The 20429-nt window shown below is 42.1% G+C and overlaps 1 long non-coding RNA gene across 4 annotated transcripts; it reads right to left on the reverse strand.

The window, feature by feature from the left end:
* Positions 1 to 7338: 7338 nt before the first annotated feature.
* On the reverse strand, positions 7339 to 15197 carry LOC149120434 (uncharacterized). 4 transcript variants are annotated; one of them, XR_016226311.1, is made up of 3 exons: positions 14821 to 14957; positions 14121 to 14198; positions 7339 to 7533 (listed from the first exon to the last, which is right to left on the reverse strand). It is a non-coding gene; the product is annotated as an uncharacterized LOC149120434 (long non-coding RNA). The 4 variants fall into 4 exon arrangements; XR_016226309.1 differs by lacking the exon at positions 7339 to 7533 and adding an exon at positions 10828 to 11386 and having other exon boundaries at positions 14821 to 14944; XR_016226310.1 differs by lacking the exons at positions 7339 to 7533; positions 14821 to 14957 and adding exons at positions 10965 to 11386; positions 15057 to 15197.
* Between the last annotated feature and the right edge of the window lie 5232 nt (positions 15198 to 20429).

A 20429-nucleotide genomic window follows, 5' to 3' on the forward strand; every position in this document is an offset into this window, starting at 1 on the left:
GTGGTAACTTTGCCCTGCCATTTGCCAAAGATAAGTTCTAATATATGCTTTGAATTCCCTGTGATCTTTTGCTGTGAGCTTTCCTTCCTTTACCTTCTTTCATATTGATGACCGTGTTTCTGTGTTTCTGTGTGTAACACATCTTTAAGCATCTTTTGCAGGGCTGGACGAGTGGCAACAAATTCTTTCAATTTCTGTTTGCTATGAAAAGTCTTTATTTCACCTTCATTCACAAATGATAGCTTGCAGGATATAATATTCTGGGCTGGCAGTTGTTCTCTCTTAGTACCTGGGCTATATCTCGCCATTCCCTCCTAGCTTGTAGGGTTTCTGATGAGAAGTCAGCTGTGAGTCTGATTGGAGATCCTCTGAGAGTAATCTGACGTTTCTCTCTTGCACATTTTAGGATCTTTTCTTTCTGTTTCACTGTGGAGAGTTTAATTACAATGTGTCGTGGTGAGGATCTCTTTTGGTCATGTTTATTAGGGGTTCTGTGAGCTTCCTGTACTAGGATTTCTCTGTCCTTCTCCAAACCTGGGAAATTTTCTGCTAATATCTCACTAAAAAGGCCTTCTAATCCTTTCTCCCTCTCCATGCCTTCAGGAACTCCTAGAACCCGAATGTTGGTTTTTTTAATAGTATCCTGCAGATTCCTGACAATATGTTTTAGATTTCTAATTTCCTCTTCTTTTCTTTGGTCTGACTGTATCCCTTCCTGTTCTCTGTCTTCTAAATCCCATATTCTCTCTTCTGCTTCCCCCATTCTGTTTGTAAGGCTCTCTATTGTGTTTTTCATTTGATCTATTGAATTCTTCACTTCATTATGATTTCTTGTCACTATCACAGTTTCCTGTTGTACTAGTTGTTTTGTTTCATTTTGATTCCTCCTTAATATTTCATTTTCACGAGAGAGATTTTCTATCTTGTCCATTAAGGATTTCTGTAGTTCAAGAATTTGTTTTTGAGAACTTCTTAATGTTCTTATCAATTTTTTGAGATCTGCTTCTTGCATTTCTTCTATCTCATCATCTTCATAATCTTGAATTGGGGTGTCTTTTTCATTTGGGGCCGTCATGGTGACTTCCTTGTTTCTATTATCTCGGTTTTTGCGTTTGTTATTTGGCATATTGGAGATATTTGGTTTCTTCACTGTGGTGCTTTTTCTTGTTATACTATGACTCTAGATTAAGTGGACTGTCTGTTTTTGATGGAGCCTTAGAGGCTTGAGATGGGTGTGGCCTGAGAGCTCTGTTTGGTGTGCCAAAGGTGACACTCCCAGGTTAGGTGTGGTAGATCTCTCTCTCTCTTTCTTTTTTTTTTTTTTGATTCAAAAGGGAAGTAATTCTGCACAGCTGAATGAAGTTGGAGGTAGTTAGCAGGCAAATGATATACCCACAGGAGCCAGAGATTGGAAGCTCTTTCCAAAGGACCACCCAGGGAATCTGTTCTGCCCTCAGGGTGGGCTCAAATTCTCCTTCAGTCTCCCACTGGGTTGCCAAAGTTTAGGAATTGTAGCGTCTCTGGAGAGTACTCACGTGAATTCTGTGAGTTCTTTCCCCCACCGTCTCTTTTTTCACAGTCTCAGTTCAGTAGCACCACAAATTTACTAGGTCCTAATCTCCTGTTAATTTGCCCCACCCAGAGTCAGGTTTTTCTGCTAGGCTCAGGGCCGGTGCAGACCTGAGGTCACTCTGCTTATGACATATGTCCAAGATGGCACCTGCTCTTTGTCTTGCTCGCCCTTGAGAGGTGAGCGGAGAGAGAGAAACCCGTGTCCGTACCAGTCACCTTTTTTTTTCTCTCTCACTCTCTTCCAGTTAGCCTGGTGAACTTTCCCCCCCCGGGGGTCATTCCCTCTAGTCTCCTCTCTCTGCTTGCCTGCCGGTGTCTCGGGCTATTGAGGTTCAGCTCACCTCGCGTTCCAGCGCTGGTGTGTTGAGTCTGCCGCTGGTGTCCCGAACTGTGGGCTCCCACACTCTCCACGCAGGTCTGCTGTGAATCACGCGTTCTGGAAGAGTTTCTTCTGCTGTTTCCTCCCCTACTCTTCCTTGAATCTGCAGTATCTCCACTCTTATTAAACTGTCTCTCCCCGGACTATCACTGTGCTCCCTTCCCATTCCGCCTTCTTGCTTCCTCAGCTCTCTAATTGCTTTTAAACATCATTGAAAGATTAGGCAAGATGATAAGAGAAAAAAAAAGCTGTCATTCTAGTTGGTCTTGTTAGTTTGAAAAAAACAGAAATGTGGATTAATGGTATAACTAGTACTCAAACAGTACTTTATACTTTGTGTTTCTGTGTGGGTGCAAACTGTTGAAATCTTAACTTAATACATACTAAATTGATCTTCTGCATATAAAGATAATTGAAAATGAATCTTGATTTGAATGGAATGGGAGAGGGAGTGGGAGATGGGAGGGTTGCGGGTGGGAGGGAAGCTATGAGGGGAAAAAGCCACTGTAATCCATAAGCTGTACTTTGGAAATTTATATTTATTATATTAAAGTTAAAAAAAGAAAAAGACAGAAATAAAGTAATTGCTTTGAATACAAAGATTTCATATCTTCAGTTAATACCAGCTAAGAATTTTATAACAAAGTAAAGGAAAAAAACAAGTAACTTAGTTTTGATATTTTCACTCAATTTGCTAAAGTCACATATAAATGATATTTCACTTTGAATAACTAAAAGCAGTATGTATTTTTTCACCTTGTATGGAAATGTGGTTATTCGAAGTAGCATGTTTCCATTGTAATTAAATGTTAATGAAATAAGTAATTTTCATTGAACTTCATCAGGTAAGAAGAAATTATTAGCATTTATTATGGCTGTGACATTTCAAAAAGATCAAGTTAAAAGGAAGGAAACTTCTAGCAACTTTGCTCATCACATGAATTATTACTTTGGTTCATTTTTTTGTAAAGAAGAATGAGATTTCATAAGATTGGTTTTAATAATATCAAGAGATTAACATTTCTTACATCGAATTTTATTTGTCACAACAAGAGTTATTTATTGTTCAACATGTTATTTATCCATGGCTCACAATAGCTGTTGAGTATTCAGTTTTCTTAAAAACATGTGGAGGGAGGCATTTGGTGTCGAGATTAAGACTGCTTGGGACACCTGCAATCTCAAATTAAAGTGACTGGGTTCAAATCCTACCTCCATTCCTGATTCCAGTGTCCTGGTTAATGCACATCCTGGGAGGCAGCAGGTGAAATCTCAAGTTGTTGAATCTCTGCCACACATTTGGGATATATGACTGAATTCTTTGTTCCTGGTTCAACCTCTCCCAGCCTCGGCAGTAACTAGCATTTGGAGAGTGATCCACTGAGTGGGAGATCCCTCTTTGTTGCCCTCTCGATATGTGTGTGTTTGAAATAAATAAAGATGCAAAAAAAAAGTGGGATAGTAAAACTTTTATGACTACATCAAAGAGCCTGTTTTACAAGATTGATTTGTAAAGGGGAAAAACAAGTTTCAGAACTGAAAACTATAGAGACAGAAAAATGATTCATCTATCACCAGCTTTGTGCTAAAATCAATGATAAAGGCAAGAGGCAGCCCAATAAACAGGGTTTCAATTGTTAGTCATGCAATGTATTCTATCCCTATACTCCTTCCATCAAGCACCCCCAACCTCAACGCACAGCTGCAGATCTGCAGAGCAGAGTTTGCTGGTGGCTTGGAACTAGCTGAGGGACCCCATTGGCAGGCAGACATATGTCTACCCTTGCAGGCAGGAGAAGTGGAGAGGCTTTCTTTTCTTTCTTTTTCATTCTTACCTTAAAGCATCCTTGGTTCGAATTCTTCACTTCAACTCCCCACTTTGCCGTTGAACTACTTGGTTAAGTCTGCAGGGCCTGTTGACATTGGGTTGTCTACATTAACTGCCAGAGCCACTTTAATCACTGGAATATGATTAAATCTGAACATTGTATTTTTACAATGATTCTTTCCATGTTTTCACATCTTTATGATGTGAATAAATATTTGTTAGACAGTGTCTACAGTGTTTCAAGTGCCCAGACAAAAATGGAAGCAGTTGGAACATTAAATCTAAAAATTCCAGATGTGTAGAGATATCTGGATATGTCACTGAAATTTTCAGATTTCATCCAGATGTTTGGTGTTATGGTTGTTTGTTTCTACAAAAGTCATACATTTATGGTACAATATAAATATGGATTATGACATTATATAGATTCAGCTTCCCATTAACCTAATTCACTGTGGCCACCTTAGGAAATTATGAGACACTATAGATTCATATATAATTTGTTTTCTTCTCTAATGTAAAGCCTAGGAGACCAGATATTATACACATTAAATGCAAATGTGCAAAGTGCCTGGATTCCAATAACACCTCCACTTCCTATACAACTTCCTGCTAATGCTCACCCTGGGAGGCATCAGTTGATGGCTGAATTACTTGGGTCCCTACCACCCAGGTGGGAGACCCAGGTGGAGTTCTTGGCTCTTGACTATGGTATGGCCCACTCCTGGCTCCTGTGGTTATGGGGAGTGAACCAAGAGATGGAAGATAATCTCTTTCACTCTCACTGTCTCATTCTGCCTTTCAAATGAATAAAAACAAATAATTTTTAAAAATTAAATGGTAAAATGTCATATGATGAGAAAAAATGAACGGACATACTTTCATTTAAATACAAAGTCGTATTCCTAAAATCCGTACCTTCTTAGAATTTTCTCACGTGAAATTGCACATGACAGATGGATGCTGGTATTACAGAATTACTGTACCTCCTCTCCTAGAGAAGAACATAAGCATGGATTTCAATAACTCTATTCCTCCCATTTTTTGTTTCCTGTCAAGATTATTTTGCATGAACATTTCAGTCTTGGTGACAGTGATTATGATGATGACTTACATGTTTTTTTTTTTTTCCCCAATCTGGAATGGTCAATGGAGAAACTATCCTATGGAGAATCTTGAAAGCCTCATTATTCCAATATCACAAATATGAAAATTGAGACAGAGAAAAGTGTGGTTTTCCCAAATTCACACAAAAACTCAGAAGTGAAGCCAAGAGTAGTACCCAGCTCATGTGCAACAGATCTAATGCAACCTGCACTGTCAAGCTCACATGGTGATTAGGTTGAGTAGTGTAATTACCTAAAGTACAGGGCAGGAAAATAGCACCCCATTTACCAACCCATTCACAGCAAGTGGAGGAATTACGTGAATGAGAGTCACCATATGGATGGTGCTCAGCATTTCACAATCCTGTACTTTACCTTCTTATCCTGAATGCTCTAAAAACAGGAGTTTGAGATAGAATTCAAATAAAAAAAACCAAACCCCAATTCTGGAGCCAGATAAAGACGTAGGTGTTTAAATCCTGGTGTTAGATTAAATCCTGGGGTTAGAGTTTCCATCTGTGTCATGTTCATGTAAACTTTACCTCAATTGTCTCATTCATAACATAGAAATAATGTTCACAAGATGAGGGGAAAGTGTATTAGAAATAAAGCACATGTAGCACACAAGCTGTAACATGATGCATGTAGTGATCCTTATGATTAGTAAGCAGAAATAATGTCAGTTCTCATCAAATATTTTTTAATGATTTATTTTATATTTGAAAGGCAGAGAGTTACAGAGAGGCAGAGGCAGAGAGAGAAAGAGGGAGAGAGAGAGGGAGAGAGAGACTGAGAGAGAGAGAGAGAGAGAGAGAGAGAGAGAGGTCTTACATCCACTATTTCACTCCCCAAATGGCAGCAATGGCCAGATCTGAGCCAATCTGAAGCCAGGAGTCTGGATCTTCTTCTGGGTCTCCCACATGGGTGCAGGGACCAACAACTTGGGCCATCTTCCACTGCTTTCTCAGGCCATAGCAGAGAGCTGAATTGTAAGTGGAGTGACCAGGACTTGAACTGGCACCCGTGTGGGATGTTGGCACTTCAGGTGGTGGCTTTACATGCTATGCCATAGTGCTGGCCCCTCACCACTGAACTTTAAATCAAATTTTTACTATATTGTATTATTTTTGTCAAATGGACTAGTGTATAGATAGGTAATAAATGAGACATGATGTTAATTGAGCCCAGCAGTGAAAGCAGTGACAATCCCTAGTTAAGAATCATCTCAATTTCAATATTTAATTGTGTAAATGTCTAAGGAATTTATACTGACTTTTATGAATCATGTGATTTGAAGGTTGCAGATATAAATATGTCTTTGGAAATTTGAGTTATTTCTCATCACATTCCCATTGGCACTGTGTATTCACAGAAATTGAGATTATTTCAAATATAAAAATGCAGAGGCCAGCGCCGCAGCTCAGTAGGCTAATCCTCCACCTATCGGCGCTGGCACACCGGGTTCTAGTTCTGGTCAGGGTGCCGGATTCTGTCCTGGTTGCCCCTCTTCCAGGCCAGCTCTCTGCTGTGGCCCAGGAATGCAGTGGAGGATGGCCCAAGTCCTTGGGCCCTGCACCCCATGGGAGACCAGGAGAAGCACCTGGCTCCTGGCTTCGGATCCGTGCAGTGCACCGGCTGGCCATGGCAGCCATTGGAGGGTGAACCAAAAGCAAATGAAGACCTTTCTCTCTGTCTCTCTCTCTCTGTCCACTCTGCCTGTCCAAAAAAAAAATAAAGAAAATGCAGAACATTCAAAATATATTTGGTGCAGGAGAATGAAATATATTTGGTGGTGAAGCAGACCTGTCCCTATCAGATACAAAGATCTGGTACAAAATTACAGCAAGAATGAAAATATGATGTTCTCACAGGTAAAAACTGACCCAGGGACAGAACAGAGTAGAGCAGAAAGCTGTGCATATGAGAGGCCTTCAAAAGCTCATGGATGGGGCCAGTGCTGTTGTGCAGGGCACTGAGCCTCTGTTTGTAACACCAGCATGCCATGTGGAGCACCAGCCTGAATTCTGGCTGCTCTGCTTCAGATTCAACTCCCTTCTAATGCACCTGGGAGAGCAGCAGACAATGCCCTGAGTACTTACTCCCTGCCACCCACATGGGAGACCCAGACATGGTTGTGGGCTCATCTGACTGGGGGAGTGAACCAACAGATGGAATATTTTTCTTTCTCTGTTTCTCTTTCTGTCTCCATTAGCATAACTTTCAAATAAATAAAATAAATCTTGAAAAAAAAACCCTCAGAAACCTCTTGGAACACAAGAAGTTATCATTTAATTCCATTTTCTGTGAGCTTTTTGAAGCCACTTTCTACATGGAAGCTTTATTGATGATGGAATTGAAACAGTGATCACTGAGAAAATGGTGACTTTTGTAAAAAGCTACCTAGAACATCTTGTTCTTTTTAAATATTTATTTATTTATTTATTTGAAAGTTACACAGAGAGAGGGGAGGCAGAGAGAGAGTGAAAGAGGTCTTCCATCCACTGGTTCACTTCCCAGTTGACTGCAATGGCTGGAGCTGCATTGATTCGAAGCCAGGAGCCAGGAGCTTCTTCCCAATCTTCTCCATGGGTACAGGGGCCCAAGGACTTGGGCCATCTTCTACTGCTTTTGCAGGCCACAGCAGAGAGCTGGATCAAAAGTGGAGCAGCCAGGTCTTGAACTGGCACCATATGGGATGCTGGTGCTTAAGGCCAGGGTGTTAACCCGCTGCACCACAGCACCGGCCCCAAGAACAACTTGTTATTCATACAGAATAAATTGAATCATTTGCTTTCCTCTGTATACTAAAATCAATACTTCCTGGTTTGACAGGTTCAATTTGAAACGCAAACCTTAAACTCTTTGAAGATGTAGAATACATTTGTGGCCTCAGCAGAGAGTATGCTTCAATAGCTCTAACCATTAAAGAAACAGTGTGTAAATATAAATACATTAAGAGCTTCTGATCATCAACAAATACTCCAAGAAAAGGGGAGGGCACAAACAGAGAAGATAGTAGCTTCCATACAACTGAAGGTATTAAATTAGGACTCAGACATTTTAAAGTCCATAAAGAGTAAGATTAATTTTAAAAAGAATCCATACCAGATACAGGGAGGTATTTCATAGAAGCACTACAGTGGGCCATTATTTTTTTAAAAAACAAAGTTAATTTATCTATGAGAAATGAGAGAGAGAGGCCTTCCATACATCGGCTCACTCCCCAAATGGCAGCACTTCCCAGGTGCAGCAGCAGGGAGTGAATTGGACACAGAGCAGCCAGGACTCCTGGTGCTCCAACATGGGACATGGACACCAACTCTGGATCCTAAACTCTTCAAAGATACTTGACTCCATTAGAAAACAGGAAAGGCAAAATAAAAGCACAGTAAGACAACATTTATTGTCATTGTGTTGTAAAAAAAAAAAAAAGTTGAACCTGGTAAATCCAAATGCCGGCAAAGATTTGGGTGAACTTGAACTTTTATGCCCTGGAATGAATAAGAAAACTAAACTGATACAACCTTGGAAAACAGTTTTTTTTTTTTTTCACATTAGTGTGTTAAGATGAACATTCACATAACATTCAACCTATTGATGCAGCTCCTGACTACGTATCCACATAGGTCCCATCACAGGTTTATCATGCAAGAGCAGAACCAAATACCTTGGAGACATCTTGAATGATAAGCCCTTTCTTGTCTACTTCTCTTTATTATTGTGATTTTTAATTTTTAAATCCACAAAGCAAAAACTGTGAGGTAATACTACAATGAATTCCCTTTGTTGTTAAATATGAAAGGTAATCATTTGTGTGCATCTTCTGAATGTTTATAAATTATTATCACAAACATGCAACCTGATTAAACTCAGGGTGGGATTATTTTTATATTTACCCTCTTCCATGGTGTCTTCATGTAAACCTTTGAGAATCTGGTTCTCCTAGGCAGACCAAAAGGAGAAAGCACTTGAATCTAATGTTCTGTTTTGCTTCGTGTGTTTCCTTTCTTTGTCCAAGGTGAAAGTGTGGTTCCAGAACAGGAGGATGAAGTGGAAGAGGGTAAAATTGGGCCAGCCGGGCACTGCTGCCTGAGAAAAGGAACTGGTAATGTGAAGAAAGGAACCCTGCTCCCTTCAGAGCTGTCAGGGATTGGTGCGGCCACGCTCCAGCAAACAGGGGACTCTCTGGTCAATGAAGACAGCCACAACAGTGACCACAGCTCAGAGCATGCACACTTATGATCCACACAGACAGGACCAGCTTCATTCTCAGGAAAGAAGCACCATGATGGCAAGCCTTACCCAACAGAGTTTACACAGAGAGATGGCCATGGCCATGATTTTTAATATTATTAAATTCAGGCATCATGGGTCTGTTTTGCATGATTTATAGAGGAAGGAAGTGCCACTTATCAAAGATGCTTCCATGATGAAAATCAGAAGGTGAACTTGCTTTGAATAGTCCAGAGATGTTTGGTTGTGTGTATGACAGTGAGCAGGTATGTTTGCCTTTGCTTGAACTGAAAAATTAAATGGGTACTAAGAACAAATTATGACACATTTCTACACGAGATGCTTCCAGAGTGAAAACGTTGAAGATGAACTTACTTTACCCTCTCAGATGTACGAGTTCATGTTTATGACAGTGGGCAGGTATTTGCTTTTGCTTGCACTGAGAAATCGCCATCAAGAATAAAACATAAAACCTTTTATCCTGAACAGCAAAAGTGCCTGAGATCACTCAAATAGATTTTTAAAAAAGGATGCAGTTTAACTCTGTATATATTATCCTTAAGTCATTTTCCTGTCTTCACTAATTTTAGCAATTCATTCATATTAGCTGATGAAAATAGGCACTGATAATGCCAGCCAGGCCAGCTTCCTGCCTTTTTATGCATGTGTCATTCTGAGACAATCCGTATGCACTTACTTGTGTACAAGTAGAGAAACATACAGTAGTCTGATATGACATATTCTTGTACCACAGACAAAACAAACATTATGTTGCATTTACTATCACTGCTGCTAATATGTTATTATACAACTTACCTAGCTCCTCCTTGATTCGTCCTATCTTGTAGCTTGAAAAAAAAATAGGATCATAGGCATATCAGTTACTTTGTGGAGAGAGCTTTGTTGTGGCAGACACTGTCTGATTTTATTTCTTTTTTTTTTTTTTGACAGGCAGAGTGGACAGTGAGAGAGAGAGACAGAGAGAAAGGTCTTCCTTTGCCGTTGGTTCACCCTCCAATGGCCACCGCGGCCGGCGCACCGCGCTGATCCGATGGCAGGAGCCAGGAGCCAGGTGCTTTTCCTGGTCTCCCATGGGGTGCAGGGCCCAAGCACCTGGGCCATCCTCCACTGCACTCCCTGGCCACAGCAGAGGGCTGGCCTGGAAGAGGGGTAACTGGGACAGAATCCGGCGCCCCGACTGGGACTAGGACCCGGTGTGCCGGCGCCACTAGGTGGAGGATTAGCCTAGTGAGCCGCGGCGCCCACCCCTGATTTTATTTCTATAAAATTAAAACTGTTATGAATATGACTTAATTAACAAGAAAATGTTTCTTCCTTCTTAGAAATGGTGTCAGACAAGGAGCAAAGCCAAATGGGCTCCCCAAGGGGATAGACAAAACAATTCTGAACGTCTTCAAATTAAATTCAGTAAAAACACATTATTTTTTAATATGTGATGTATTCTTGCAGAACAACCATCTTTGTATTTTGTGAAAAATGTTTAATAAATGATCCTTTATAAATAATTTTGGTCTCCCCATTGTAATTTCTTTAATTTCTATAGATTTTAATATTCATATCTAAGAGTGCCCCAGACTCATCTGCTCTGTGCTAATTTAGATCAAGATCATTAATTAGTCACAGGTTTTCATTTGTAGATTTATTATGGCAAGAAAAAAATCAATCCTTGGATGATCAAAGAGAATCTAAACATCATCATACAGTAAACCATTTTCTTAATTTGAAGAATATGGCAAATGAATGTTTTTGTGTGTTTTACAAAGCAAAGATAAAAGGGAAAAGGTAACACTAACTGCCACAACTAATAAGTAAAGTAGTCATATATTTTAAAATTTATGTTTAACATATGTGAATCAATCCAATAGTTGTTTTAAAGTCACACCAACCAGAGTCCTTGATGTTACCATGAGCTAGCCAATCAGAATCTTCATTGGAATGGACACCACAGGTATCAGAAGTCAATGACTATAGGCTGGCGCTGTGGCTCAATAGGCTAATCCTCCACCTGCAGTGCCAGCACACCGGGTTCTAGTCCCAGTCAGGGTGCCAGTTCTGTCCTGGTTGCTCCTCTTCCTGTTCAGCTCTCTGCTATGGCCCAGGAAGGCAGTGGAGGATGGTCCAAGTGCTTGGGCCCTGCACCCGCCCAGGAGACCAGGAGAAGCACCTGGATCCCGGCTACTGTGGGGGTGAACCAACGGAAAAAGAAAGACCTTTCTCTCTGTCTCTCTCTCTCACTGTCCACTCTGCCTGTTAAAAAAAAAAAAGTCAAGGATTGTATTAACTTAATACATTTCATGTCATGCATGGTTGCACATGCATTTTTTGCCTAAGACCTACTTACAACTATATCATGTTATTTTTTAACTGTTCCACATTTAACCAGAAGAATTTGGAAACATTACCATCATTCCTCCTTCCCCCATAGAAATAAACAGAAAAATAATTCATAAACATTTCCAAATTACTCATTATTTGATTTTGTTTCAGAATGATTAGACTGACAAAAATATATTGATTCTATTCTTAGTCTAGCAAGACATATATGAGTATTCAAGAAATAAAGTAAATTATATTTTTGTATCATATTTTCTCTTTGTGAAATACATTTTATCACACTGGTAAACAATCTATCTAATTTAATTTTGGGGAGATCCTGTTCAAATTAAAGGTACAAAATATGCCTTTCTATCAATCACTTGAAGGAATTAAAATTATGCTTGTATTGAAGATATCTATTTCTTTTTGTAGAATAACTCTGCCTCTCAAAGAAAATAAATCTTAAAAAACAATTCTATAAAACTATTCAGTTAACATTTGAGGTAAGTGATACTTAGGTGAAAATATGATGTTTGCAATATAAATACAAACAATTGGCATAGTTATTATTTGAACCATCTGGGGAACAGTGTATTTTGCTGTCAGTTCCTAATGCTGCATTCTGTTTGTAAAAAGCAATTCAGAAATAGAAAGAAAGCCACAGAGAATTTATCATGAGAGCGGTAGTCTAAACATTCCAAACCTGAAAACGTTTGAAGTCTGCAGAACTGATCTGCAAATGCTCTTGAGAAAGTGGTGTTTGTTGTGGTGGTTGTGGTTGTTTCATGATTTCTTACCTAAAACTGGCCAGGAAAATTGAGTAATAATTCTCTCACGTGTACCTCAACGTTCAACTTTTGCCAAATAATGCTAACAGGAGTGGACAAAGGAACAAAAGTGGTCCCAGAAAAAATAGATTGCTACATCAAGTTTTGAGAGCCTATTAAAAATTCAATAAGAATTTTTGAAATAAATCTAATAATTCTCTATTACCATGTGTTTTCTCAATAATCTCATTTTGACATTTGATATGCTTAAAGATATACATTTAAAAATTAAAAATAGTTTTTCTTGTATGACTTATTTCCCACCTTTAGTAACTTTTTAAATTAAATCTGGTTTCAAACTGTGATCAAGAATTCCAGAAAATATTTTATTATATCATGGTTAGTAATTCCCCATTAAAATATTGTTTACTTTTTAAAAAATATAGTTTTCAGAAACAGTTCTTAAAACGAATTTTCAAAGATAATTATTGTCATATCCAGTTCATGTTAGGGGCTTTATTTTGTATTTCTGCCCTTTTGGAAATGGTTCATTGAGATAAACATTCATTTCCTTTATTTAAAGACTAATCACATGATTTTGGAACACATTTTTGTAGAACTATTCAAGCATCCACTGCTTTTGCAAATGTGTAATACTGATGGTTGAAAATATTTGTACATCTTTTTTATGTTCAGTGTATATTGCTATTGAAAATCCATCACTTATCTAACCTGATGAAACATGAAACTCAAACTATTATTTTATTCAAGCTAATACTTCTAATTAAATAATTTGCTTGGCTTTCATTTTCTTTGTGAGAGCTCCATTTTCATTGGCTTTGCCAACATTGGAATTGGTAATTTTTGTGATCCTGGGCCTATGTAATGTAAGAGAGTGGTGTTTAAAAAGTAGTAAGCAGGAGCGAGCATTTGGCTAAGTGGTTAAGAATCCCCTTGAGACAACCTTGCTACAATGGAATGAGGGCTTCTGAGTGTTGTTTCCATTTCTGTCTTCAACTTCCTGCTAATGCAGACGCCGGGAGGCAGCACAGGAGGGCTCAAGGAATTGGGTTCCTGCCACACACACACAGTAGAATTACTCTCTGCCTTTCAAATGGATACATGAAAACTAAAATATAGAAATATAAAACGTGGAGAAAGTTATGTCTAAAATTATCAGGCTTTAAAAACACACACCCTGTATATTCATTAGACAATTGGCTCCTAACACTGCTACACCTGCAGGTCCAATTGGGACTGTCAGATGGACCAACATCAGCGTGACCAGTGCCAGTCCTGCCGGCTCAAGAAGTGCTTCCAGGGGGGTTGTGCAGGAGGGTGAGTGGCCCCCAGCCCCGCTGCAGCCTGGTGGGGGCGTGCGGTAGGTGGGTGAATGGCACCCCAGCCCCACTGCCTGCGGAATGAGGGTGAGCGGCCCCCATCCTCCCTGCAGTAGGCCGGTGGGGCCTGGGGTTGGCACTTGCTAACCACAAGACCAGGGCCATTGCACCCTGTACTGGCTCAGGAATCCAATTACAGCTGTGGCCAGGGCCCGGTCACCCTGCCCAGGCCTGGCCACTGCGCCCTGAAGAAATACACAGACACACACACATACATGCACACACACGCACAAACACACATTTATTTGGTTTCCATTGCTCCCACCCCTGCCTCTGTTTGCTTAAGGCAGGAGCTGGGCAGCCTGAGCCCATGGGGACCCCACTCTTGTTTCCTCCCCAGAAGCCCCAGCCTGGCCCAGGGCAGACAGAGTCCAAGCAGTGCGGCCCTAAACTCCAATGCCCTGCAGTTTCTCCAGGCTCCACACGGGGAGGGGGGGCGGTGGTCTCGGGGTAGGGGTAGAGGGGGTTCCAGCCTCAGGACAAATGCGCACCCCATACCTGCTTTCTGTCTGCCGGTTCCTCCCAGGGTCTGACTCCAGTCTCTCACGCTTTCGAAGTCCTCCCCCCTCACTGGGTCTGTGAGGGAAGGTGATAAAGTCGGCTCAGAGCCCCTTGGAAAAGCCACTCCCTTCAGCTTGGGGGGGTTCACCTGTGCCCCCTCTTCTCACGTGGCTGATCTGAAATCCCGCTGGCCCGGCCCTCAGTTGGGCGCACCTACAGCCACGTGCTGCACCCCCCACCCCATGCACGGCTTCCCACCATCACAGCTCACAACCCCTTACTTTGCTTTGGAACCCAATGACTTCTCCAGGGACTCTCTTTGTCTTGTGCACTGTTGTGCCCCAGGGTCCCTGCATACAGTTGGCCCTCAGTAAATAGCCCATGGCTTCAGTTGCCACCAGGGTAGCCCTTCCTCCATGGCCAATGCTGCTCTAAAGCAGATTTGTTAATTTGGGGGTTGGTGTTAAAGAGGGAGTTGTGGGTGGGATTTGAACCCCACGCCCCAGCCTGGGCTGGAGGAGGAAGAGTTGGGGGTGGGGGCTTGAAGAAGGGGGGGTGAGCAGGTGCAAAGGCCCTGGGGGTAGGATGGGGGGAGGAGTGGTGCAGGCGGGGCTTATAACCAGGGCAGCACTTTTGGGCCCCATTTGGCCACTCCTACTGGACAGCTGACTCCCACCCCCACAGGACTCAGTCCCACCTCCAGCCCGAGTCCTCTCCAGGGCTGGTAATGTACCCTGCGTGAGGCCGGCCCAAGGCTGGAGCTCATGGATTCCATCAGGCCAGGTGGGCGGGCTCATTAAGGCTCCTTAATTTGCCCTGCCTGGCAGCCAGCCCTCCCTGCCTCGGTTTCCCTCCTCCCACCTCACCTGCTTGCTGCGGGCGAGGCCCCAGGTCCCAGTCCCACCTGGGGAAGACCCCAGGCCCCCTCCCTACCTGGAATCTCCCGGAGCTGGGGTGGGGGGGACTCTGAGAGAGCCTAGCTCTGGCTGTCTTCTCCCTGCCCTTCTCTCTCTCTCTCCCTCCTGCCGCCCCGCAGCGCTGCAGCGCGACCGCATCCCGCAATCGCTGCCTGGCAGCGCTGGCCGCCTCCTCCAGCAGCCCTCCAGGCTGGGTGCTGGAGCGGCGGGGGACAGAGGCTTGTTCCCGGTGCAGCTGTGGGCGCGGCAGGTGCAGGAGGCGGAGACTCATTCTCAGGCAACCAGTGTGGGAGCTGATGGCGCAGCTGCAGGTGCGGCAGGTGCGGGCGGCGGCGGCGCAGCGCTGGGCATGGACCAGGTGAGAACGCTGGTGGCGCGGCTGCTCTTAGCGCTGCCCCTGCCTGCACAGGGCGCCACTGCCGGCCGAACGCGCGTGGCCTTCCTGGACCAGGAGCAGGTGGACGAGCTGGGCCGCCTGCAGGGGGACTCGGTGGAGTCCGGTGCCTCAAAGTCATGGCGCTCTCGGCCTCTGCGCGCGCGAAAAGGCTGCAGGAGCAGGCGCAGTTGGCTCTCATGGAGTATTGCGCGCCCAGTACCCGTCCCAGCCTCAGCGCGCCCGGCCCTGCGCGCGCTCCAGGCGCCCCTCATTGCGCAGCTCCACTTGCTGTGCCTGGTGGGCAAGACGCCCGCCGAGAGGCTACCCCTGGACTCGCTGCTGGCGGGCAGCCCCTCCAACTGGCCCTAGGGCACCGGCCGGTGTGCCGCCGCGTCAAGAAGACACTCTCTGCTCTGATTTCGGTATCACAGATTGCACAACACCTGGAAATAGTTTCTTTAAATGTGATGACCGGTTACAACGCAGAGAGGTTAAATGAAAAAGTGTCTAATCACGACCACATTCTTTCTTAGTAACTTCAGGCAGATTTAGCATCTCTACAGTATATTAAATAATGGGCAGATATTTCCCAGGAACACCATGTTTTTCTGATGGATTTCAAAATTTCATGGGAAATAGAAGGAGAAGATAAGTTTATGTTGGTGCATAACATTTGAAATATGTATTTCTCATGTTTTCCATGAACTTTTTAAATAACCCATGTATATATAAATTTCAACATGTTTTGAACCAAAATAAATTTAACTTTTAATTCCATTTCCACAATCTTTTTAAGGTACGCTTATGTGAGTCAAACAGATGGCTTCGCTCACGTAACACAGGCTTGAGGAAATGTATCTGTATAAACATGTTTTGGGGGCTGGTGCTGTGGTGCAGCAGGTTAACGCCCTGGCCTGAAACGCTGGCATCCCATATGGCCACCAGTTGAAGACCTGACTGCTCCATTTCCGACCCAGCTTTCTGCTATGGCCTGGGAAAGCAGTGAAAGATGGCCCAACTGCTCCACCCGTGTGGGAGACCCAGAGGAAGCTCCTGGCTCCTGGCTTGGGATCGGCGCAGCTCTGGCCATTGTGGCCAATTGGGGAGTGAACCAGTGGGTGGAAGACCTCTGTCTCTCTCTCTCTTTCTCTCTGCCTCTGCTCTGTGTAACTCTTTCAAATAAATAAATCAATATTTAAAAAATAAATAAGCATGTTTTTGAAAAATAGTGGATATATATATATCATACATTCTGCTCTGCAAGGTTTTTTTTTTGCTTAATAATGTAAATATATTTTATAGCTAAACAGTATGTGTCTTCATATGGATTTATCATATACTATTTAATGAATACTGTACTGTTAGATATTTACTTTTCTATCCTGAAGTTTCCCTAAGAAAAAGTTTCCATAGGCCCTTCTGAAACCTATTTTTTCCATAGAAAGATTTTTTTAGGAAGTGCTTATTTGGGACAAGAGTATACAATAAACATAATCTTTATTGCTAAGACTTTTGGTACACATCACCGATTTCTTTTGCAAATTCACATTCTATTCAATGGCCATTGCCTCATATATGTCAAAATGTCAACAGTTGCAATAGTTGTTTTGAATCTGATGAAAAAAACATACTTAAATTTTTATTTATTCAATTTCTAAATAAATTAAACATTTTACTGAGTTTGCTGATAATTATATATTATACATAGTTATTATTGTATATTATATTTAAGATATATAATATCTAGTATAATGTTATATATTCTAATATATAATTATATGTTATAAATTATATAATTATGTTTATTATATATAATAAATATATATAATATAATAATATATGCATATATGTGTGTGTGTATATATATATACACACACACACTCATAGATTTATTTATTTATTTTTTTGACAGGCAGAGTTAGTGAGAGAGAGAGACAGAGAGAAAGGTCTTCCTTCCATTGGTTCAACCCCAAAATGGCTGCCATGGCCGGCACGCTGAGCCAATTCGAAGTCAGGAGCCAGGTTCTTTCTCCTGGTCTCCAATGCGGGTGCAGGGCCCAAGCACTTGGGCCGTCCTCCACTGCCTTCCTGGGCCACAGCAGAGAGCTGGACTGGAAGAGGAGCAACTGGGACAGATTTTGGTGCCCCGACAGAAGCTAGAACCCAGGGTGCCTGCACTGCAGGCAGAGGATTAGCCTAGTGAGCCATGGCACCAGCCACGAAGATTTATTTATTGTATTTGAAAGGCAGAGTTACAGAGAGAAGAGATCTTCCATTCATTGGTTCACTTCCCAAATGGTGGCAACAGCCAGGGCCATGACGAAGCCAGGAGCCAGGGTATTCTTCTGAGTCTCCACATGGAATCAGGGGCCCAAGCACTTGGCCATCCTCTGCTGCTTTCCCAGGTGCATTAGCAGGGAGCTGGATGGGAAATGCAGCAGCAGGGTCTCCAACAGCGTCTCAAGTGGAGGCTTAACCAGCTACTCCACAAAGCTGCCCCCAGTGCTAAGCATTTTACAGTCATGAACTACAGTTCCATGAAGGCCCATTCTTCAGGCAGCAGCTCAACCCACTAAGCCACAGTGCTGACCTTTGATAATTGTATTTTAAATTTTTTTAAAAAATTTTTTATTTATTTATTTTGACAGGCAGAGTGGACAGTGAGAGAGACAGAGAAAGGTCTTCTTTTTTTTCTGTTGGTTCACCCCCTATTGGCCGCTATGGCCAGCGTGCTGCACTGATCCAAAGCCAGGAGCCAGGTGCTTCTCCTGGTCTCCCATGCAGGTGCAGGGCCCAAGCACTTGGGCCATCCTCCACTGCCTTCCCGGGCCACAGCAGAAAGCTGGACTGGAAGAGGAGCAACCAGAACAGAATCCAGTGCCCCAACCGGGACTAGAACCCAGAGTACCAGTGCCGCAGGTGGAGGATTAGCCTACTGAGCCACATTGAAGGCCGATAATTGTATTTTTAACATCATTGATCATATCCTTAATTTTTTTTTTCAGTTGGAATGTTCAGATTTCTTAGATAAGAAATTTTAAAATATCACATATATTTACTATTTACTTGTTATATATTACACATTTGTAAAATTATAATGTTAAAAATGATCAACTTTCTACTTTGACAAAAAACTAGGAAAGTACTTAGTTGCATTTTTGTTTAGATGGATAACAGGTCATTGAAAAGTCCACAAAAATGCTGATTTTTTTTATTTAGTAAATATAAATTTCCAAAGTACAGTTTATGGATTACAATGGCTTTTCCCCCCAAAACTTCCCCCCCAACCCCACCCCTCCCATCTCCTGCTCCCTCTCCCATTCCATTCACATCAAGATTCATTTTCAATTATCTTTATATACAGAAGATTGATTTAGTATATATTAAGTAAAGATTTCATCAGTTTGCATCCACACAGAACATAAAGTGTAAAATACTCTTTCAGTACTAGAAATAGCATTAATTTGCATTGAACAACACATTAAGGACAGAGATCCTACACAAGGAGTAAGTACACAGTGACTCCTGTTGTTGACTTAACAATTTGGCACTCTTGTTTATGGCGTCAGTAATCTCCCTAGGCTCTAGTCATGAGTTTCCAGGGCTATGGAAGCCTTTTGAGTTCGCCGACTTTGATCTTATTTAGACAAGGTCATAGTCAAAGTGGAAGTTCTCTCCTCCCTTCAGAGAAAGGTACCTCCTTCTTTGATGGCCCATTCTTTCTACTGGGATCTCACTCACAGAGATCTTTCATTTAGGTCCTTTTTCTTTTTTCTTTTTTTTTTTTTTTTGGTCAAAGGGATCACATAAATAAGACTAGTGTCTGCTAATACTAACTGATAGGATAAAAAAGGGAGAAAACGATCCAACATGGGAAGCGAGATACACAGCAGACTCATAGAAGGGCAGATGTCCTAAACAGCACTCTAGACTCAGAATCAGTCCTTAAGGCATTCGTATCTGGCTAAAGAGGCCATGAGAGGACAAGCCAAGACACTCTGGCAAAAAAAAAAGACCTAAATGATTATCTTTTTTATAAAAACATGATTTATTTGAAAAGTAACTATGCTTCAGTTATTTACAGTAGTACATGAACACATGTTTATTATCCTATTATGTGAAATGTTATTAGATAATACATTGTCTCTTATAAATAGTTTTAAGCAATTTTAGTTGTCTGTATTAATCTTTCTAACCAATAATATAATTGTATAAAATAATTTAATAATGACTTAAGTACTCTCAAATTTTTTTTTTGAGAGAAGACAGAGAGAGGGAGGGAGAAATTAACCATCTGCTGGTGTACTCTCCAAATTCCTCAACACTCAGAGTTGGGCCAGGCTGAAGGCAGGAGTCAGAACTCAGTCTTGGTCTCCCATACAGTTGACAAGGTCCCAAGAGCTTGGGCTATTACCTGCTGACTTCCAGGGTGCAAACTGGCAGGGAGCTGGAATCTGGATCCACAGCCAGAAATTGAATATGAATTGAACTGAATTAAGACACACCTTAACTGGGATATTAAGTGCTAGGCTAAATGCTCACCCTTGTCCAAGATAATTTTTAATGAAGATGTTCAAAATTAAAGGAAGGTCTTCTGGAGCTGCCATCATAATGCAGTGTGTTAAGCTGCCACTTGCATGCTAGCAACCCATGGAAGACTGCCTGCTGGAGTCCTGGCTGCTCTGCTTTGGATCCATCTTCCTGCCAATGTGCCTGGGAGGGCAGCAGGGCATGGATCTAAGTACAATGGACCTTACCAACCAAGTGGGAGACCAAGATGAGTTCCTGGCTCCTGGCCTTGGCCTGGCCATGCCCTCGATTTTGTGGCCATTTGGGGAGTAAACCAGCATATAGAAGATCTCCTTGTTTCACCCCGTTGACCCCATCCCATTCTGTCTAAAGCTCAACCTTTCAAATAAACATGGAAAACTTTAAATAAAAGAGAAAGCTTGTCTTCAGTTTAAAAAGCAAAGTACAAATAAATCTGTATGGACCAGAACTGGAGTTTCTATG

The sequence above is a fragment of the Oryctolagus cuniculus genome, chromosome 19 (assembly GCF_051225735.1).
Source record: "Oryctolagus cuniculus isolate XC-2025 breed Fujian yellow rabbit chromosome 19, ASM5122573v1, whole genome shotgun sequence".
NCBI lineage: Eukaryota > Metazoa > Chordata > Mammalia > Lagomorpha > Leporidae > Oryctolagus > Oryctolagus cuniculus.